This window comes from Strix uralensis, chromosome 30, assembly GCF_047716275.1.
Source record: "Strix uralensis isolate ZFMK-TIS-50842 chromosome 30, bStrUra1, whole genome shotgun sequence".
Taxonomy (NCBI): Eukaryota; Metazoa; Chordata; class Aves; order Strigiformes; family Strigidae; genus Strix; species Strix uralensis.
Genome location: NC_134001.1, coordinates 395,944 through 419,250, shown reverse-complemented (window position 1 = coordinate 419,250; position 23,307 = coordinate 395,944). Strand labels below are relative to the sequence as shown.

General features: G+C 43.5%; 1 protein-coding gene across 2 annotated transcripts in view; it reads right to left on the bottom strand.

Annotated features, from left to right (window-relative positions):
* LOC141935984 (kinesin-like protein KIF20B) overlaps nt 1-23,307 on the bottom strand; it is a 49,056-nt gene continuing 25,749 nt past the window's right edge. Inside the window, exon 6 of one of the 2 annotated variants that reach the window (XR_012626673.1) lies at nt 1-208. The gene's annotated coding sequence lies outside the window, so the exon portion shown is untranslated. The remainder of the gene's footprint in view (nt 209-23,307) is intronic. The other variant, XR_012626672.1, reaches the window with a different exon arrangement.

The following is a 23,307-nucleotide window of genomic DNA, read 5'->3' as shown; positions in this document are numbered from 1 at the left end:
TCGGGGTTTATAAACAAATAAAGAGAGGTGATAACAAGCTGGGAGTCTGACGTGCAGGCGGGGATGGAATAATCCAGGAAGAGTTTGCTGTGCAAATGTGTCATATGCAGTGAGTCAGTGTAGCAGACTTGTTCACTCTTCCGAGTCCGTTTGTGTCCTGGATTTCTTCAGCGTACGATGTGTTTGCAGTCCTCTTCCCACCAGATTGCTAGGGAAATACGTGGGAAAATATTTTAAAATAAGCAAGTAGTTTCCACCTACTCCTGTTCAGAAAAGAAAACAGAAATACTGAAAGCACTGTAAGCATCCTCAATTTTGTCTTTTGCTTGAGTAACTGATGTTGTTCTTCTGACAACCCCTATACAGGTTACCAGATGGATTTGTAAAAATATTTGCATCTAAAAGATTACTGAGGCTTTTAAGTGCTCACTTTGTAGAACTTCAGAGTAATTGATCTTATTGTAACACAGGACAACACTGTAACCACCATGAAAAGAAAATGCGCAGAAGAGAACTCTAAGGAAGTGATTGAAAGCAGCCAATTCAAGGCTTGTGAGGAGACTGTGTTGGAAGTGGGGAGAAAACGTTGCTCTGAAAGTAAGCCTGTTGGGGAAAAAGAGGCACCCGCAGAGAAAGGTAAAATCTCTACCATCACTCAACAGGGGCCCTTCCAAAAAACCTTAATTACTACTCCAGAACAGAAGGGAAAAGCTGTGAAGTGTAAACATGATGTTGTGAGGAGAAAATCTACCATGTTGAACTGTAAATCAGAGTAACTGCTGTGTAAATACCATCTTTTGCAGAAGGTCCTACACTGCTCACTCCTAAATGCTTAAAAGAAAAGTTAGTTTTTAGACTCTGCTTTCTGCTGCATCTCTCATCTGTTGATGCTCTTGCAGACTCCGCTGTAGTTCTTAATCAATTTCTTAACAGTTGTTTTGGTACTAAACTTGCTGTTGCTGGACTTCTGGGAAAGGAGCATCCCCTGCTCAAGTTTCTGACACCCCTACGCAAGCGTCAGAGGTGTCAGTGAGTTACTGATTGTTCAGTCCTACAGCACGTGCTGTGAAACTTGGTGTTTCGTGCTGTGTGCTGCTGTGAACTCAGCAGCTTTGGGCAAGGTGGCAGTGCTGGCAAAGGAGAAAAGCTTTTCACTTGAGTGGAAGTAAAATTATTTTAAGTCCACAGGTACATATTTTGTGCAGCTCTCACGTTTGCGCTTCCAATCTTTTTGCTTCCCTGGCTTTATCTGTGAGCTCACCAGTCTTTCTAGAATGAGGTGAATGAACCAGCTACAGCTGAAGACCTTCAATATTTATGCTGCTTTGCTACATGATTGTGGTTGTCAGTACAGAGCATCTCGATCACCTCTAAATCCTCTTATGAATGATCATACCCTTCTCACTAGAGCTGTTGGGCAAAACTCTGCTACGTTTTGTATCTTGGCACCTTAGATGGCAAAATATGTCTTAAGACATCTCGGCACCTCTCCCTTTTAGTGAAGTATGTAAAATTCATGTCCAGCGTGAGGAGTTTGTAGTATTTTGTCTGATACGTTTTCTTGAGACCACACAACCAGGCTTTCAGAGCAAACCATCTCCCAGTGCTGAATTTTTAATCTTGCAGTATTTAGAAGCATGGCTTTCCAAGCCAAAGTAAAGCTGCTGTTTCCTCTGCCCTAGCAGGAACACTTGATACATCTCATTAGAACAGAAAAGAAAAGGTACAGAAAAGCAGGAGGAACAAAGTGTCCTGTGGAATTTGATCCCTCCTAAAAATAATCAAAACCCCAAACCTGAATGGAGATGGAAACCACCATTGCTAATGCTTCGGTATGACTCTTTGTTAGTGACTCTATAAAACCCGTTGGGTCTGTTCAGAGGATGTCTCCGTGCAGTACACAGGTACCCGTGTGCTTAGTGCTCCCAACGCGAGATGGCTGCCAAACTCCACCTTACTGTAGCTGCAGCACTCACAGAAATCTGTAGTATCACTTTGGAGTGCAGAGCTGGGATGGCCTAATCCTGCAGTGATAGTCAGGCTTGGGTTTAATACTAAACATACCTGCATGTTACTAAATGGACCCAGCTGGATTCTGAAACGTTTGTGTAAAGTACGGCTGGAGTCAGTTCTGAAGGTGGTGAAATGCATATGATTTTACTGCAGGGCAAACCAGTCTTAAGCTAATAAAATGTTTATGGAAATTTGGGATCGTGATGGGATGTTGTAGATCTCTCCGGGAGAACCTTACATGCGACACATTAGGTGTGGGCGTAAGTAGTTCTCCTTGTATCTAGTTTAGAAACCGACTGAAAAAGGAGAAGGAAGTCCCAAACACAAAGCAAAAACCTTGTGCTGGATTTTTAGCTTAATTTTTAAAGTAAGGGCATATTGAGTATGAATGAAAATTCTCAGGAAAGTGTACAATGCCATTGCTTTTCTGAATGTAAAATGGGGGATGGGCTGTATTAAAAGGGTTGTTGGACCAGTGGAAGTGGAAACCAGACATAACTGTGACCGTTATCCAGCTCACAGGTATTACTGCGTATTAGTAAAACTAGCTAGATTTTTCTGTAGTGGGGCAGAGCAGAAGGCTGGAGTAGAGCCATGGCAAAATGTTCTTTAAGGCTCCTGAGCACCCCTTGCTGCAAACCACGTCTGTAAGCCGAAGAGGCACCTACTGCATTTTAAACTGCTCCGAGGGGCTTTACTGCAAGACTTCACAATGCCATGTGATATAAGGGTGTGGCTTTCAGCTGGTGACCATTTTCCATATAGTAATTGCTGTTTGGCAGTGCTAGTGACTTGTACTGTTGATGTTCATCATCCTGAGCTGTTGTTGTGGTTTGTTTGGTTTGGGTTCTTTTTGAGGAGGTGTGCAGGAGAGTTGGGAAGATGACTCTGGACCAAAAGAGAACTGAATATGTGAAAGCAAATCATACTGAGAACTATGCAGAAACACTAGCACTGAGGGAAAGAACTGAAACCTGGGAAGGTCAGCTGGCTGCACCTGAAGAACAGCGCAGAAGGGAAAAAACCAAAAGAGAAGAGTTCAGTGGGCAAATAAAAACCTTGAATCTCCAGCTCTCTGCTCTGAAGAAAGGGCTTCTGGCTGAGGTGCAGAACTCCAGCAGTGTCGAGCTGACCATCAGGAGATTGTTTCTGAACTGGACAAACAGAAACTATCAATAGGGAACAAGAAGAAAAGGTGATTCAGCTAAATAGCGAAGTAGAAGGTGCTAAACAAAATATAATTTATAAAGTGCCACTAATTCAAACAATGCAGTCCAAAGCAGGTGAGTTGTATAAATGACACTTGGAGTCTTACGCTACGGATATTGATTCCGTTGGTCTAAAGGATTCCTGAGACTCTCAGAAAGATGAGCTGGAGAGAGCTCAACTGAGTCCTGTGTGCATGGAGCCCCAGACTGCTTCCACAGCAGCTCTGGGACAGGAGAGCTCCTTTCACTGCAGTGTTGGAAGCATTTGGGAAGGATGCCAAAACATTGTTAAGGCTTCTCACAAACAAGTCAGCAGATTCAAGAACTACTTCGACGAGTTGAAGACGTAAAGAAGGGACTTGATGATGCTGAGGATTGCAATAAACAACTAAAAATAAAGTTAAATGAGACTGCAAATCAAGATCATCAGTCCACCAAGGAAGAAGATCTTATGAACCAGTTACAAGAGCACATCCAGAAGAAACCCCAGGATTTTGGAAAACAGGCTGCAGAGGATCACAGAGTAATTGCACAGTTTGAAGAGGAAGTTACCGGCTCCGAGGGAGAAACAAGAGAGCTTGAATGGCTCTTGGAGGCTTTTAGAGCTAAAGCTGAGAGCATAGCAAAGTTAGAAGAAGTAGCTAAAGACAAAGAATCTATTCTTTTGAATCTGGAAAGGAATACAGTAGCTCTGCAAGAGGAACGTGCCAATTCAGACAAAAACCTGAAGGAATTAAATGATCAGGAAGCAAATCTAAAGGAGGGGGTTGTGTCCTTGGTGAACAGCTTGGAGAACATGAAACACACCCTTCAAGGAAAAGAGAAGAATGAGGATGAGCAAATACAATCTCTAGAATTGTAAGTAAATAACGAGAGAATTCCTAGCCCTTTGAGAACAGACTCAAGTTAGAACTACCTTCTGTGAACATCCGTTTATTTTGACATCACACACTTGCATGTTTGTCAACTTTACCAACCAAACTGCTTAAGAACTTTTAGTGCCCTACTGGATTTCTGTCTTTGCATATTTTGCTAGCTCTGTTTTCCTCACCTGTTTGTGTATTCTTTCAGAAATATGGCTCTAAATCCTGCAGAACTGTCGTAGGGGGAAACAGGAAAGGATGAATTATTTGGGGATTTCTAATAGCATTATGGTACATACCCTTTTTGGAGGAAATGGCATAGTTTAATGTTTATCCTGTAACTCGTATAAAAGCTGGCAATGTTTTCTTTAGAAAGGACTGGATGGTAAAAAGGGGAAGAAGAAAGGGAAAAAAAAGCCTAGTAATGAAACAGTAATCAGGTGGGTTTGGTAATAGCTGTTCTAGGGGAGCACAGTGTAGTGTAGGAACGTGAAGGTAATGGGTGTGGGAGAGTAGAACTTCCCCAGCCCCCTCGACTTTTTAAACCTTTAAGAAATAAGAGATTAAATGTATCTGAGAGATTATATTTGCTATGTGGCAAGAAACTGCAATCCTGTAAAAATGGCTTTAAGATGCTGTGTAGCCCTTCTGACTGGGGTTTCTTCAGTTCCAACATCTGCGGGCGCCTGCATGTGCTCTAAAATACAATTTGGCGTGAAGGTCTGGGGCACTTGGAAAGGTTTTCCTTTTGTGAGACCTTATTTTGTACTGTTAATTACAGAGTTTAAGAAATCTTCTATTAGGTAATTGCGAAGTGAAAATCCAAGATGACTTACTGTAAGCTTTTTAAAAGAAATACGACCATTGAAAAATAAACCCATTAAACTTCTTAATGACTTCGTAGCACTTCATAACAACGGGACTTGTTACAATGTTGTTGGTTTTTCTACTTTCTTTTGATTTTTATTTATTTTGATCCTTACAAGGTCTGGGATGTAAATGTCAAGTTTATACTTAATTGATATTAACCTTGTCCCTTTTGTTACTGTGTAAGGACACCTCATGATAGAAACGGTTACTCTACTGTGCTTAAAAACAAGAATTTTAAAAAATTGCACGGTTCAAGAGTGAATCTGAGCGGTTTGTTACTTGAGGATCATATAATAAGTAGCTGAAGTCCCAAAGTAAAATTACAACGCTTGTCATTTAGCTGATAGATCTGGGATTCTGTTCACGCATAAAACCGGCCATCAAAGAGCCTGAGTTAATGTGTAAAAGCTGCTTCTTTGAGACGTGTAACACTCATGTTATTTCTGTCTCTTCATTTCTAACACAAGGCTACGTCAAGATCTTTCTGAGAGCCCTGCCCTTGTACAGAGCTTGGAAAAAGGTTTGCAGAGGAAAGAGGAAGAACATGGAGATTTGAGAGAGAAACTTTCCGATGCCAAGAAACAAATTCAGCAAGTACAAAACCAGGTTTGTAACCCCAGGCCAAATGTTCCTTCTGCAAGTGTGTGTGGGGTTCTGTTGGTAAAAGCTGTTTTCACAAGTCTCAAGCCCCAGCTGTTAGAAGTGGTTCATAACAAGGCTGCGTTCAGCGATCCATTTAGAGTGAGAGTGAGTCTGAAGTTCCATTGCCATTGAGCTGTGAGCTAAAGCCCGGAGGTCAAAACAGGGGTTAGTGCTGACATTGAAGGGGGGAGTAAATTGTATTAATACCCTTGAAAAAGGCTTGTCAGAAGTCGGCTTGTTCCCTAGGAAGGATGTACAGTACAGTGCACTTCTAGCCCCTGGAATTTAGCAAAGATGCTTGCAAAAACGTGATCCTTGATGAAAGTATGTTTTTGCTTGGATAACTTGCAGAGATTGTAAAAGGCTGATAGCTAAAGGTTAGCTTTGCTTGTGCATCGTTACAGGTGTGCAGAGTGCAATCCGAGGAGAAATCCCTGAGGAACAAAGGTAATGAACTTCAGAAAATTAAAACCCAGTTTAGGAAAGAATTAGAGATCAAACAGCGCACAGTCCTGCAATTTAAAAAGGTATTCTATTCTTTTAAATTTTACTTGCTTTTAATTTTTTTAGCTAATCCAGTAATGAGGCAAATGTTCCAACCAACAGGAGAAAGCTTACAGAAATTGGGGTAAAAACAGGAGTAGCCAGCTGAAGTTAGTCTTAACGGATGAATGAAAGATGTTTACAGAACTTCTCACTGCAGGACCTTGGCAAATTGTTTTAAATAGAGTAATCTGCCTAGTAAATACATACTTAATACCTGCAGGCACCCTGATTCTGATGAGTGACACTTAGATATGTCAGAGTAATGTCTTCTAAACACTGTTTTAGTCAGCTTGAATGCTCCTTTCACTATATGAAAACCTTTTAATTCTCAACTGTTTGTCTTTAAATACTTCATTTAATACTTACTGAGGCTCTGAATGAAAAGCTACTAATATGTATCATGTATGTTTGTTTCTTTCAACATGTTTTTGACATGTTTTCTTTAATTTGCTTTCAGTGTGGTGTTTAGGAGCAGCTGAATAATGAGAAGCTGGAAGAAATCTCCAAACAGTACGAGAAAGCGTGTAAAGGTCAGAAAAAGCCCTTCTTGTGCCATTTTTTGGGTGTGCAATGGCAACATAATGAGTTGTGATGTTAACTAATTTGGAGAGTCTTGCAGATTTATATTTTAAAATCTGAGCAACTCCAACCTGGGCATTAAAATGTTACAGTCAGGAACTACTTTTTATTGAATCATTACTAGCAGGAATGTTTGAAAGCCAAGAAGCAGTCTCAGAATAAGAAACTTAAGCCCCAAAGAAAGGCTGGATTTGCTCTGTCAGTGTTAACTTACTCGATATTGGTATTTATTTGCCACTTTAGCTGGCCATGGTAACAACATCGAACACTGACACATGAACTGGCACAGTACGAGTCTCTGCAGGTTTGATAAACACTCAGCAGTTGAACAATAGTTGGTTTTTCATATAATCAAGCCTTAGTCCGACGTTAACACTGACATGCTCACCTGAATCAAGTTGATGGGAATCACTTCAGAATTCTGCATTTGGAAAGTTCCGTAGAGATCCTCTATTTCTTTCTAACAGAGCTTTAGATCTCAGGCAATGGGGGAAGTTACTTGTGATGAAGGCACTTTGGGAGAGAATGGTGGGAACTAGGACGGGGGCTCATCTGTAACTTTATTCTCAGATCTGTGTGTGTTGAGGTTTGAGCTCAGCCGGCAGCCAGTCGCCACGTGGCAGCCGTTCACCTCCCGCCTCCCCTCCCCGGGGAAATAGGGGAGGGACAAAAAGAAGAGAATTTGTAGGTTGAATAAAGAATAGAATTGAATTCTGTAATTGAAGATCTGCAGATGGCATTAGAAGAACAAGAACAGACTCAGATTAAACAAGATCAAGTGCTTGAAGCCAGATTAGAAGAGACCAACAGATTAGTTCGGGGTAATCTCTCCATGGAAAGGGAGCGAGGAGGCAAAAGTGTTTTGGATGTATTGTGATAGCTGCTTTAAATCTCTGTTTTGATTTGGTGAGTATTAGTTAGGCATTAATTTTATATAGGACATAACAAACTTCTAACAGTTAACGGCTTCTGCTGTCCCTTTGTGGTCACAGCTGATAAATCCAAGTCACGTTAGTAGAAGGATGTGAATGTGGTCAAATATGCATTTAAACTGTGTGTTATATAACCTCGTTTTGTGTGCTGACTAGAACTGGAAGCATGGAAGCAGAAATACAGAGAGCTGAATAACCAGAGCAATAGTGACTGGCAGCAAAAGGTGAGCAACACCACGGAAAAAAACAGAGATGAAAGTGAGGAATGAATAAAGCTGCAAAGAGACCTGAAGGTAAAACATGGTGATGTAATTCATACTTAAGTTTAAAACCATAACTTTCATGTAGGAGTCTAAATTTTTTTTGTGTCACTATCTTCAAGAGCTGGGGCATGATGTGGCAAGTTCTTAGAGTGCTGAAGGAAACCTCCTCTAAAAACTGCAGTGCGTCAGTCAGCAAAGTCTGGATGCGGTGTCGTTGTAATACACAGCATCACTGATGGCCCACAGCGGGGTGCACCCTTCACTGCGGTGTGCTGCCATGGACGGTGCTTCTCTAGCCGGGCTCCTCTTGCAGCTGTCCTGAACAGATGTCAGGAGCTGGATTGTTTCAGACCTTTTTCCCATCAGTTGCTTGGGCAAATAAATCAGACTCTTTAAAGATGTTGTGCTTGTGTGACCTGTAAGTCCTTCCTGTTAGGCTGAGGGTTTACCTCTTGATTCTCCTTGGATTAGAAAGCAGACTTTTTTCCCAGGCAGCTTTTCAGGTGCCTCCTGTCTTGTGTGGGAGAATGTCTGACAAGAGGTTTGGTTGTGGTAGAGAAGGAGGCAAAGTTGCTGTGGATTGAAGTAACATTCCTGGTTACGCACTGTCTCTGTTTCCCACTCAAACTGTGCTGCATTTTTGGCCTTTCAGTCTTGAAGTAGGATTCCTGACATGACCTGCAAGGCAGTATGAAAGACTGGGAATTTGTGACTAAAAAGGGTCTTTTGGCCATGACCTTTGGTGTAACTTTAATAGTGTTTGTGACTTACCCAGAGCATTTTTAGAGGAAAAAAAGTCTGTTCCCTGAAGACGTGCCAGTCTGAATAATAAGTTCTGAAAGCTGCTAAACCATTTTTTTAAATGGAAAAGAACAAATGAGAATGTAATGCTTGCACTTGGGGATACGCTGGAGTAGAACTGTGCTAGTATTTCTGTTATCTTTTTGAAACTAATGTGCTTAATCTGGATTTTAAGACTTGTTTTTGTGTTGCTTAATCTCTGCCTATGGCTTTATTTCTGGTTCCACTGAAATGGGAGAATGAGGCAAAGTATCAAACTGATAGAAAGAACTGGCTGGAGGAAAAAATGAGACTCATAAGTCAAGTGAAAGAAGCTGAGAGCCATCGCAACAGAGAAATGAGAAGATTTGGGGAGGACAGAAAACGTTGTGTAGAGCAACAAGCAGAAATTGTAAGTGACTGGAGGTCTCGGCAGAGTCCTCTAGCGTAAGTCTTCAGTCCAGAGCAGATCTCGTGTCAGGTGTTAACAGTGTGGGCGCTTGAGGGGAGCTGGCCTTTGTCAAAGTCCCCCACGTTATCGCATGGCAAAGCCTCCGGGAGATCTTCTCCATGTGAAAAGGGAAGAACAGGAGTGTCACCAAATGAGAAAGCGTAACACCTAATGGAAGTGAAAGTGCCTGTTCCTTTCTATCCTGTCACCAGCACCGCCTTGCTGTGGATTCTTCAAACGTCGTCTTGTGTGTAAACCACCAATACGTAACCTATGCTTAAATGAATTGCCACTTAATGAAGCGGAGAAAACATACCTTGAAAAACAAGATTTGTTGCTTGGCTTTTCTGAAAAAAAGGGCAGGGGGGAGGGGGAGGAAACAGCCTATGAGGCTTCAGAAGGAAGAGAAGAAGCAAGCAGTAGTTGACAAGAAAAGCTTCTTTCCAGTAAAAATACTGGGTCGACATGCTGGTGGTTTTGCTCCCGTATCGCTTTCAAAGCAGAGTGACTGATAGTTAATAACAAGGTGGATACCTGGCCTGGTCACTGGGCTGTATCGAGGTTGTCATTTCCTGAGCATATGAAATTATTATACGAATCTGTGCAATCTAAAACTGTGCTTGCATCCAGAAGTAGTTAGCCATGACCTTCTGGCCCTGCAGTCAGTACGGGGGGTGTTAGGAGCTTGGGACTACTTTCGCTTTGTCTGTGACTTTGCCTGCCTGAGACTTTCCAGTAATAAAAGCAGAAAGTGGGCAAGCAGGAGTGGTGGTTCTTGACAAAAATTCTCTCCACAAAGAGTATAAATATAGATACAATTTTTCCTAATTTGAAGCATGGTTTGCTTTTGTATGTTTATGGTGAAACTAGTTCTGCGTGAGCTTTTTAAGAGCTCTCGAGTCTACTGAGGCCATAAGATAGTACTGACTGTGCCAAACTAAGCTGTCAGAACAGTTCAGATGGTTTGTAGAAGTGGTGCTCAATTCTAACCTGTTTTTCCCCCATTCAGGAAAGACTGGCTGCACAGCTGGTAGAAGAGGCCAGCAATCTTCCAAAGCGGCGTGAAGAGAGACATCAGTTAGTAGAAGCTTTGGAAGTACAGCTCAGACTTTGGCTTCTAACGCCGTGCAAAAAGATAAAGAAACAGCAGAACTGAAACAAGCGGCGGTGAAGGATTCAGGAAAGGTCCTCTCGCGTTCTCTCTCTCTTGATTCTGTGGGATTTTTTTGTAGTTGTTTTCTGTCGTTTTTCTTTTGTTATTCACTAATTCTGCAAAACACCACGTTTTGGCTCTATTTCAAACACGTTGAAATTGTTTGCAGCTAATATAAAAAAAGCTTTATGCTTTTCTGAAACTGAATTTGTAACAGTGACTGAAGTTCCAAAAAACTGGAGTTCAAAGAAACACTCGAGTCTGTTTGATCATTTGGTTGCGATTTGATCGGACTGGAACTCTGAAACAACTATCACATCTGCTGCCTTTTTCGCAGAACCAAGAACTTATGAACAAACGGGAGGTGAACTTTTATAACCCTACATAAGTAGTGTAAAATAAAAAATGTTGCATGACATCTTCCCGGGCTGTTGTATGACCTTTCCTGGCTTGAGGCCGCTCGTACATGAAGTTGTTGGTTTTTGTTGGACAGCTGGCTGTTTGACCTGCAATTCTAAAACTGATGCCACTGAGTAACTGTAACGATGCTCATGCACATGTTAACTTCTTTTGCCAGTCCTGCAGTTTGTGGCAAGTTTTGCTGTGTTTATTAGGGTGAGGGAACTGATACAGAAGAACTAAGAACACAGCTGGCTGAGAAAGATGACTTTATAAAGGAATTGAAACAAGGCGTTACCCATAAAAGTCTTCAGTCTTTGGCAGAAGTACCTTTACCTGAAGGACGAGATAGAACAGATCAGTCTGTAAACAACGAGGTATGTTTGTTATATTTATAGAAAGTAGGTGCTAATGATGTGTTGTTAATAGCTCCTTTGTTTTGTTGTTTTCTCGGTATATATTTCAGCAACGCGGGGAATCTCCCCAAAGTTACTTTCTGTAGTTCTTTGTACTTTATCTATATCATTAGTTCATGCTGTCACAGCTCTGTCACTTTTGGAGCCTGAGCAGACAGCACCTCGTGATCCCGTCCTGCTTTGCAGTCATACCAGCTCACCTGAAGCAAGGGCTCCAAGTCATGCAGACATGCCCCAGACTGTTTAAATTCCACCCCAAGCCTTGTTTTATTTATGGGTTACTTCACACAGGTTCCAGCTCTGCTGGTTCCTGAGTCCTTCCCAAAGTATCTAACTCTTCCCAGGCTTTAGGAGAGGAGCCTGAAGGCCTCACTCAGGGCTGAGAATCATCTCAGACTGGCAAGTGTGTAAGACTGCAATGCCTAAAGCATAGGTGAAGATGTAGCCTGTGATATCCACAGGCATGTTGCCACGTCCCGTTCCTCAAACCCTTCATCAAACTCAGGACGTGCGCAGAAGTCAGCTCCTCCTACAGAAATCTAAATGTGTAGTAAAATAGGACATGGCCTTGACAAATAGAGGCAAAACTAACATCTCTTCATTCAGTACATCAACCACTTAGCACCGACAATTGCATGGTAAAGAGAGCTTTTTATTTTCCTTTAGTTATTACTCCCAGTTTCTGACAGCAACTAGGTTTGGTCACACTGTATGTAAGGAAGAACCACTCCGTTTTACAGGTAACTATTTTAGAATGTCAGTTTGATCATGTATTGACAGACAGGGTGTACACTAGGAAAAATGTTTTGTCAAAAACTTGCCTGGAGAAAGCAGTAGTTCTGCTTGGCCAGCAAACTGAAATTCCAGTGAGGAACGGAGCGTTTCTACTTCTGATGACTCTGAGCGACTGCAGTAACTCCAATACTGTTAAAGCCTTGAGAGTTGCCCAGGCAGTAGACCTGATGCAGAGTCGTGAAATGTGTTTCAACATTATAATGAAGTTTTTATGACTTGCAAAGAGTTTTTTACAAGCAAACTGGAAATATCCACCCAAACCAGTTAGAGAAATGACTTTCCCTCAGTAACTTTCTAGTTTGCATTCTTCAGTTTGGGGAATGTTTGTGTTAAAAGCTCCCTTACAGACAGTACTCAATCCTCCAGTCAAGTACAAATTCGTGCGTGCAACAAGTCGGTTCTTATGGGAAAGACACTGGATTTGTGACATAAATTGTGAGCTCACTGTATAATTGAGCAGGAAGGGAACATGGGATGTGAGAAAGACATCTGTTTATACAAAAACCATTTGATCCTAATAAAAAAAATAGTAAGAGAAGTTACTAAAAAAACCAAACACTTCCCTAGCACTGCTATTTAAAAATTACCCCATCAGGCCAGGTTCTCAGTAATTCCCCAGATCTACCACTGAGTACCTAGTACTCCAGGCTGCTTTATTCCAACCGCATCACTGGGTTATGTTTCTTCCCGCTAAAATCAACAGGAGCTTTGTCCTCACAGAGAGCAAGATTAAGTATGAAGTATTCCCACTCATTCCCTGACCTCCTCAGAATCTTGTACCTGTGGAAATTTAACCACAATGTTCAAATTGAACCCCCAATGACCATGACCTTTACACTGAATTAGGATCTGCAGAATCTTACAGGTCATAAACGGTGCAGCTTTTCCATTTTTTTGTAGTTTTTCAAATCTATCCAGACAGCTGCCTACAGATGCTTGCTTCTGCACTGCCACCAGCGCTTCTGCCGAGTTTTTTTGCTGGTCTAGGCAATGCACTTTTCAGCTGGCTCCTTCTTCTCTGCACACAATTACTCCCATTAATCTTTAGGAAAACTGGACTCTCAATCCAGAGCTGCAGCAAGACAACCAGACACCCTTAACAACTTCACTCCCTTTGAGAGACTTGAGCTTGCAGATGAGGTCCAAATTTTTCAGCATCACAGGACCACAGGGATGAACTTGGCAATATCTGAAGGTCAGTTTAGCCCTGTATCGTTCTCCACCACTGAGCGATAGTGAACGCTGGGGGACGGGGTACGGGTACAGACGGAGTCTTCTTACATTCCGAAAAATTGTCATGAGCAACAACTCACAGACTTCTAGCTTTAAACTTTGCATTCATTTAATCACATCTAATACCCTTACCCTGCGTCAACTTGTCTTACTCCTTCTTTTGGCTTATCTGTCTGGCCTCCAAAAGGTTCGATGGCAAGACTAATTATGACATATGAAAAAGCACTTTATTTTAAATTGGCTGCCTGATGATTACATTAGCTGTCCCTCCCCTTCTGGTACTATGAGGAACCATGAATAATCATTTTGTGTTCATTTTTTTCCGCTTAGAGTCTTACAACTCAGATATTCCTGATGTGGAAGTCAGAGTTTTTGCAGTTTCCACAAATTTGTACTGAAATTCTTTGGAAAGCGGCTTGTTTGGCACCATCCTTCTAGTACCATGCTGCCCTCAGAAGTTTATTACACATTACACCTCTCAGTCCCACAATATCATCCTGGAGTTTCTTTAGACTTGAATACACCCAGCCTTGTCAGTTTGTTACTTTGAGTTTACTCCTCTGTCCTAAAATGCCTTTTATTGACCCCTCAGCTTAGGACTAGTATGAGGCTCTATTGCCTGTAAACAAGAACCAGCTTACTTTGAAAACTTCTTTATCGCTTTTGTGTTGAATATTGCTATAACCGACTTTTCTTTTGCCCCCCTACAGCCTAATTCCTCAACAGGCCCTTTCTATATAATCCGCCAGTTCTCTCTCTGGCAAGTGCCTGGCTTTTAAAGATATATTTTGAAGGCTTTAAAAAACAAAATAGCTTTTATGTTAGCAAGGTAATCCTCTGAATCTGTTTCAGCCTGGGTCCTTGGGGCTTTCTATGTCACGAACTTATGCAGAGTTCTTGTGCTCCTCGTTTGGGTAGGAGATCCACTTTTTGAAGGGTGGCACTTCTAAGTAAGCCTTTGCCTTTGCTTGCCCCAGCGTGGACACGAGCATCGAAAAACCCCAAATCGATCACTCGACGTGGTGTGGACAGTGTTGCAGCATCTCCCGGATGCTGGGAGAAGGGAACCGCAGAGCTCCTTCAAAATAAAACCAGCTGGGGTTGACAAACTTTCTTTTAAGCTAACGTACGCCCACCTAGTGGCTCTCTTGCGTTGGGGAAAACGCAGCGTCTCCAGCAAATGGGGAAGTTAACGATGAAACTCGCATTTAAAGAGGGTAAATCAGATATTTACTAAGTTGGCGTAACCGCTCAGTAGGTTTAGAAACGAGGATTTTGAATTCTTGTTTCGCTGTTGTAACATTTAACCAGAAACCAGGAACAGTTAAACTGCGTAACCCTGATTTTGTTTATAGCTGCCCAGTGTAGGGTTTTTTCATCACCCTTTTGGTTGTGTCACTAGGCTCTGTAGGAGAGACAATAGCTAGATACAGAAAGGCATTTAAAAATCATTCTGTTAGCTGTACTTAATGAATACCATAAAACCCCCCAAGATTCGTCGTGAGATTCTGTGTGTGTACAGTATACAACTATAGGTGAATGTGTGTATGTATATAAATGAAAAAACCACACAGAGCCCACAGGTTACGTTGCTTCAGACTTTCTTAATTGTGTCTCCAAGCATAGCACTATATCCTTAAGGCCTCAGGAAAACTCTAAAGAAAACTACACAGCAGCATCGTAAGTTGTTTAACTATAATTGGCACTGACAGTCCAGAGTCTCCTGACTTAAAAGCTGGTTGGCAGCTCACAGCAGCTGGATTATAAATTAAAAGGATGTGAGCTTGATAAATCGCTGCCTTTTAGGATTCTCAGAATAAGCTGGAATTCAAAGCCAAGTATGAACAGCCCAAAGAAAGAGTGGACTCTTTCCACTGTTCAAACTACAGTTAAGGTATTTTAAATATTTAAATCTAGAAAAAATAAAAATTAAATCTTGTTCTACACCGTTGCACTCAATGGAATTTATTTCCAGAACGGTGAAATATTCAAAAGGTAATGTGATATAAAAATCTTCAGCCTCCCTGGCAAGTTTCCAGGTAATGTCCAGGTCAGGTCAGGTGTGACCAGAGACTTTACAGTTTGATGTCGGACGTCTGGTTGGTTCCAGTGCTGAAAAATGCTCTAGGACTTTCACAGAAGCTACCATCAATTCCAGTATTTTCCGACAATATTCGCAGAGAAATAAAAATCTGAGCAGTGCCTGCGAGGGGACTGTCTCCCATCTTTCCGAGCCCTCTGGTGAGTACTGAGACACCGGCAGTGGGACAGAAGGAAACCTGCTCCGTAGCTCTGTTTCACATCCTTGGGGAAAGAAAACTTTGGTGTCAGCGTTGTTGGGGCACTGGCCACGTTCAGAAGCACTAAGAACGCCAAACCTCTTTAATTGCTGTTGTGCAGATGTGCAGAGGATATTCTGCCGTTTCAGAATCCATTTAAAGCGTCTGCCTACAAAGCAGACGGGAAAGCATTGTGTAACAACGGAGCAGTACTGCAGGACAGGACCCTCCATCTCCCTCGGCCCTTCCCTCCTGCCCGTCCTTTCCTCCCTTTTGTTTCCCTGACATTCCCCTCTTCTCCCACCAACCGTTTGTGGCATTACTTTTTTCAGCAGTTCCCATCTGCTCCTTCCCTCCGGAGGTTGGCTGTGTTGCCGAGAACTGCGGTTTCGCGGAGTGATGAAAGGTTCGGCTTTGTCCCACGGGGTCCAGGTTTTTAGAGATAAAGTGGGAGCAGAAAGCAATAGTTCTGGAGGGAATGAGGGGAAAAACAAGCAAAGAGATACAATCCCTTATGCGCGTTTTACATCACTCTGCACTCAGCAATATTGGCCTAAAGCTGACTTAATTCAGTTTACACCAGTGAAATTGCTGATATTCAAACTCACCTAAGTGAGGACAGAACGTGCTTCAGGATCCATTTTTTCATATTCATTGCATATCTGCATGTTAAAACCTTGTGGCATGTGTGTCTCAAAGTGGTTTACAAAAAACCAGAAAGCAATTGGGTATGTTTTCTCTACAATTAATATTCTGTTTCCCCTAATGCTTATTCCTGCAGTATCAGATACTGTAATTTTGGGTTTAAATAATATTCCAACTTTTGTAAGGCAGAAAGCTGAACGAGAACAAACAGCACCTTTCAAGAAAAAAGACCTTTTAGGCGCCAGAATGCCTTGTTTGGAGGATCCTACTGGGCAGGCATTGCAGCTACTTGATAACATGGACTGAAATGAAGTCTTTCTAGACAGCTTACTACAATTAGATTGACAATCATATTATGTCTAGGTTTTCTACAGAGACTTTTGTCTAAACTTCAGAGGACGTCTGCTTCCTTTCAAAGTATTTCCACCACCTACAGATCAACCTGTCGAGAGTGCAGAAATGCTACACACCCTCTTTTCCTGCTCCAGGCTATAGGACAGTTCACACTGACAAAAAAAGCTGATGCTTCTATTACAGTGTATTACAACTGCAGGAATAGCCGCTCCAGGAATACATATGCTGGGGCTTGCTAGCATTCCAGTGAAACAGAAGTTAAAAAACATTAAGGGCTCCTGTGTTACAGCTACCTAAAATAAGTTAGAAGGGGAAGAAAAGCAACTGTCTGGGGCGGTGCTATAAAGTAAAACGTGGAAAAAAGGCCCTCTTTCCCCTTTTCAAATTTAGCCAAAGGAATAAATGGCATAATCTTGGCAGGACTCTGCCCTCGTTCCTCATCCGTCAGATTTGTGACAGTTTCAAAAAGACATTCGTGAGGAAACTAACTCGCTGTTAATAGGAACTGTGTAAAGCTTTAGGGCAGAGAGCATATTATTTGCAATTTAAAGTCATTTTCTAACCAGAATTTGTGCCAAATGCTTTTTGTAAATTATGCTGTCCCTCTTGTAAAATAATCCTAAAAGAAATTTCTAAACATCAGAAGTTAAACAGTTATATACTACGGTACTGATTCAATAAAGCAGTAAAAAATTAAATACTCTGGTAAATAACATTGTTCGGGGCCTGGTCTTCTTTCCCATCCTTTAGTAAATCTTCATTAAAAATAAGTGTATTAAAATAGGGCATTAATTTGGATGAGTGGTATTTATATATGTATGGGGAGAGGAGAAGAAATCACAACAGTGAGAAACTGTCCCTTTGCTGCAAACAGTTGTCACTCCTAGAAATGGGAATTAAAATGTTCATCGTCCTTCTCCTTCCACCACACTTACCCAAACAAGGGCTACTGAGAGATGAGCGAGATACGTCTCTTGAATGCACAACACAATCAAGTGCTATGTCAGAGGAAGGGGAAGAAATTAAAACAAGGTGGAATTCACGGGAGGCAGCGCCTACTTCGAGGCCGAGAGAGGCAGCTTACCCCCTACAGCTGTTCCGACCTGATGGAATTATGCATTGTGTTAAAGGCTAGAAGTAGCTAAACCTAGCTTTTTAAAACGGAAGATTGACTGAAGGGTTTGCTCACCGAGGATCCTGTCTGGTGTAAGACAAGACAAGCCATGTTTCAGAGAGCGCGGAGGGGAGTAACTAGTTTTGATTTAGCTGTGAGAAGCTTTCAGGTGCAAACTCTTCTGGCAGACCTGAAGTTATCAGATACACTGCTTGATTTGATAAAAATATTGTATTCCCCTGTAAATCTTGCCTTATCAGAAAAACCCAAAATATTCAGCTCAGACTTTATCACGAGTCACAGCAAAATCCAAGACCAGCACAGGTTAGAAACAGTTGTTCTTAGTACAATGTAGTAATACTGACCAATGAGAGTGTCAGAGAGGAAAAGCAGCTAGCAGCTGTGGGCAAGGGGGCAGTGAGAACTCTGGTACCCAATTCGCATGTGGGGAACAAAAGGACCCTTCATTTCTTTTGGAGAGGCAGGGCTCAGCGAGAAAAACGGGTCTTTAGTTCCTATGTCTGACTTTGGTGTTGAATAAGAGAGAATAACGTGGACATTGAATGCGTCTGGGTTATTTTGATTTTCTCTTTTACTCATGTCATGTCACAAAGGGAAAAACCTGATGGCAAATTTGTGTTTTCCTTGAGACCTTCAGCAGCTCAGTGCTGGAACAGGTTAACATTTCCCGCTGAGCGGCTGTTCAGCCCCGCTCTCCTCGAGCAGCAAACAGGCATTTGTACTGCGGGAATGGCTGTACCGGGTAACCCGCCCAGTAAGATGGCACTGCCACGAAATACAAAGAAACTGCTGAGGAGTTGGGTTGGGTTGTTGGGGGTTTTGCACTTAGAAGAGATTGTCCACCTTCTTTCAGCGCCTCCCAGCAGCCACAACAGCTGAGACACGTGGAGTTTGCTGCCAGGGAGTGAGCAGTTGCCAAGGTAAGAGCGATACTGAGCCGAGGTCAAAATGCCCCAAACTTTAGTCAACTTGATATGCCCCACATTCATTCCTGTTAAGAGGCTTCGTGGCCGATTTACGTGTGGTAAAAACAAGCGGACACCTGAAACGAAGAGGTGGAGAAATTTAACCTTGAAGACAATCGTTTTGGTACCTTGGCCACGCAGAACTTTTAAATGGAGGCATGTAATTTGTAAAATACATGATTAGTCTACCATGCCCTTATTAAGGAAAGGATAACAAGCTTTCTCTTTGGAAAATAAGCAAATTTGAGTAGGTAAATGTCTAAAATAATGGGACGATTTTATGGCAATACACATTTAAAACTAGATTGCTAAAAGCTCTGAAACGTATTCATAATGAAGATGAATTTGCATGTCCCAAAGTTAAGATTTCTGTGATTCTCTGCCTCACTAGTAAATACAATTGAGCGTTTAAATCTTAGGCAAAGGAAGGGAAGAAAACAGACCCATTTCCCTTAGGTCTTACTGAGCAAGAGGGAGCCACGCGACCCCAAGTGCTCTCTAAAGCACAAGCGCACCCCAGAGCATATCCTAAAGGGCCCAATACACCTCGTGAGAGCGGAGAGAAGCCGAAAGATCCAAACCCCACCAGCCAACTCCTGAACAGCTAAGGGCGAGCCCTCCTTCTGGAAAGGAGGGAGGGGCGCGGCGGGGGCAGCCAGCAGACCCGCCCTCAGGGGGGAGCTCTGAGCTGGCGGCGCTTCCCCCCCCGCCCGCCCCCAAGGCGCTGAGGCAGCGGCGCGGTCGCTGCACGCGCACTAACGGTATCCTTTCGCCCAGCCGTCGCCTGTTTTCAACGCGCTCGCGTGCCGCGTCCCGCCCTTTGCCTTGCTATGATTGGCTGGTGTCGCCTGTCAATTGTAGCCGTGCCCGCCCTGGCCGCCTGGTGATTGGCTAGGCGGGGCAGAGCGAGGGAAAGCGGTGGCCGCGGGGCGGAGCGAGGCGAGTGTGGCGGCTGGCGGAGGGATCGGTGGGGTTGGTGCGGCGGCCTCCTGTGGCGGTGTGGCGGGGGGCGCTTGAGGGGAGAGCGGGGTCTCTGAGGACAGAGGTGGCTTCGGGCCCTGGCTGTGCTGTGGGGAAGGGCGGAGACAGTGTCGGGGACGAGGGCGCGTGGAGACGGGACTGCGAGGAGACGGGGCCGTGAGGAGACGGGGCCGTGAGGAGACGGGGCCGTGAGGAGACGGGGCCGTGAGGAGACGGGGCCGTGAGGAGACGGGACTGCGAGGAGACGGGACTGCGAGGAGACGGGACTGCGAGGAGACGGGACTGCGAGGAGACGGGACTGCGAGGAGACGGGACTGCGAGGAGACGGGACTGCGAGGAGACGGGACTGCGAGGAGACGGGACTGCGAGGAGACGGGACTGCGAGGAGACGGGACTGCGAGGAGACGGGACTGCGAGGAGACGGGGCCGTGAGGAGACGGGGCCGCGGCGGCCACCCTCGGCGTGCAAGTCGGCGAGAATAGCACAGGGTATTTCCGCGCCTGCTGTTCCTCTCTCTTTTCTCTTCCTGCCCTACATGCCGTCTGGCCTCCTCAGGTGGCGTTTTTGCCCCGGGGCTTGTCCTGCTTCGCTTGCTTCCTCCACTGGTCTCTTATCCGAACTCTTCAAGTCTTTTTTCTTGAGGGGGCGGTGTGGCCACCCTCATCAACTCCCACAATTTTAATCTGGTGTCCCCTTGCTGCTCTGACAGGTCCCGTTTGTCTTGGCGGGATGTTTGAACTCCCTGAGACAAAGGGAAAATTAATTGATCTCTCCCTTGCCGCAAGGTTGTTGTGGTCTGTTTCCATACCTTCTTCTGCCTGTAACTGCAGAGAGAATTCCTGATAACATAATCTTCGTGCAGTTTGTGGGCTGTGAAACCTTGCTGAAAGGAGATGGGAGGCCATTTGGAGCAGATAAGAGTGATGCTGTTTCTGCCGTTGCCTGTCGGGGATTTTTTTGTGCTTTGCCCTGTTTACTTTCTGGAATCTCATTTTGATGAAGCCAGGGGTTGTCTGAGGTTTGGCTTTTTTAACGGCCGGAGCAGTTGCTTTCACGGATTTGTTATAAATGCCGAGGCAGAGCCGCAAATCTCTTTTTATAAATTTATTTGCAGTAAGAACAAGCAAAAAGGCTAGGCACGCCGGGGGGCAGGGGGGGCTTCCTGCTCCGCACCGACGAGCACCGGGTGGTGCTGCCTCACTCCCTTTTATAGTCCCATCCCCACACGCGCAGCAGGGTCCCTCAAACTTCCCCGGGCTTTCTGGGGTTGCCGGGGCTCCTGGCAGGGTTCCTCCGATCATATTTCACCTGCACAATCCGCTGTTGCTGGGGGCTTCTGACGGGGGTCCCGCCAGTAATTTTCCACCTGCTTAGCATCAGTCACTGAGGGAAAAAACCTCCAAACCCCTTTTAACAATAAAACCATGATAAATCTCCTTTAACTTATGTACATGATAAACACTAACAAAGTCACCATATTTTAGCACGAATCACCACCATATTCTTCACAATCCCTCGCCTTTTGTTTTATCAAATTGATTCGTGTTTGGGTTTCAAAACGGGCTAAGGTTTGTTGTACGGGATTTGGGTGTTCTGTTTTCTTTAGTTTAACCATCATTAGTGGGTGTACCTTTTCTCCTCTGGCCAACTCAGGATCTATTGGTATTGCAGAGATTTGCATCCCTTGAACGAGTGAATGAATCAATCTAATAAAACATGGAATCATACATGGTATAAACATTAGGGCAGCAAATGCCACAACAGGTAAAATAAAAGCTGTTTTTACAATACCAGGACCCAGTGTCATTTTTCCATTCACAAGTTCGATTATAAAAACTGTTTCCTCGTAGTTTGGCATATTCAGTTTCATTTTTGTCTGACCAGAACCCCTTGAATCCTTTGCTGCGTCCTTGTTCGTTAAGCCACAACCATATATAGATACCTCTATCTTTGTTAATTAACTTATGTGTAAGTGTCCATTGACACTTACTCTCTCCCACATCAACTCCTCCTTTCTGAGTTCGGTTCAGACAAAATTTACCCTTGTTAGGGAATTGAACTGGCCATTTTTCACTATCTTCCCAGGCAGTATTATTAACATCACTATAGTTACTTACAATTTGTGCTGGGGAAGGGGCACAGAGACCCACGGCCAACTTGACAGTCCCAAAGGTCCCCCACAAACCCAGCAGTGACTTAAATTGAAAGTTTTACTTATAGTTTTTGCTAACAGAACAAACTCATTCTCTTCAAAGGGGTCACATAAGCTGGTAGTGTTTTGACCCTTTTTAGCCATCACGAGGCCAACACACAACATGAGGGAAAAAGCCAGTCGCCATCGTGAGGTCCGGTATGGCACATTTTTCTGTTTACCCCTGGACCCATTGGGTTGCTGCCAACGGTCGGGTTTGTGTCTTCTTAACAGCAAAAATGGAGGCCAACCCGGTCTTGCCCTCACTTGGACTTACTCTCAGCTTTTCCCTCACTCTCTTACTTCCCTTTTTTTTCAGTTTCTTTGTTCAACTATACAAACTGACTTATGTTTTCATGCAAAACAGTCTAAAACCGAAAAAAACCTGTGAATGCTACAACCTTTTAACATATATACATACACACAGGGTTCATGTGGACGATTCAGGATCTTTACTACTGTTGATGTCGCTCTGTCTGCCTCGATAAGTCCAGTCCTATTTTAACTCCGTCGCATTCGGAGCTTCAAATCTCCAGGCGTTGACTCGATCTTCCAATCTGATTCACCTGTGACTGGTCCTTTCACCCTGGAAATACGAGTCCATCCTCTTTCAGCAGTTCTTACAGCTGTCTCCGTAGTCAACACCACCAGGAATGGTCCTCCCCATCTAGGAGATAAGCTTTCCTCCTTCCAGGTTTTAATCATTACTTTACCAAATATAGTCAGGGGATAGTTGGTTAAGTAGCATATAGGGGTTTGCTACCACAGGGAAACGAGCCACAGTTCGCTGATTCACAGCCCTTAAATCTTGCACCGATCTGTAAGATCCGTCCGATTTTAGAACTGGTAAAATAGGTGTGTTATGTGGAGACATGCAAGGTTCCGATGTGCCTTTACTTAGTAATTCGTCTATTATTGGTTCCAACCCCTCTCGGCCCTTTAGGGGAATGGGGTATTGTTTTATCCGAATTGGTGTCTCCGGATCAATTAAATTAATTTTAATAGGTTTTATTTCAAGTTTTCCAGTCTCTCCTTTTGTATACCAAACTTTAGGATCTATCTGTTGTTCGTCTTTTTCCATTAATGTATAAATTTTTAGTTCTTTTTCTTGTATTATTATTAATTTTAACTCCGTCATTAAATCTCTTCCCAGGTTATTTTCAGCCTCTGGCAGCAACAGTAAATCCCCTATAACGATACGGGGTTGGGATTCTATTTCTACATCCCCGACACCTGGTACTTTAAATGGTTCCCCTTTAGCTCCTATTACTAGAGCAGTTTCTTTTTCCACTTTACATCCCCTCGGAATGTTTCTCACAGTTGATTTCTCGGCACCCACATCTACTAAAAACTCAAACTCCTCTCCCTGGGGACCTAATTTCAATTTCATCAAGGGCTCCTCTGATGTCTTTGTCCCCAGGAAATAGAGCCCCTGACACCCCTATTCTCCTTTAAACATCCTTTCATCCCGCTCTCGCTTTCTACAATTCCGTTGTAAATGTCCCTTCTTTCCACAATAATAGCAGGTTAATGTGTTTTCTCTAATTACCGTCCCTCTCTTTTCACCACCTAAAGCTCCAGGTGATTCATCAGAGCGAGATCTCGGAGGCTTCT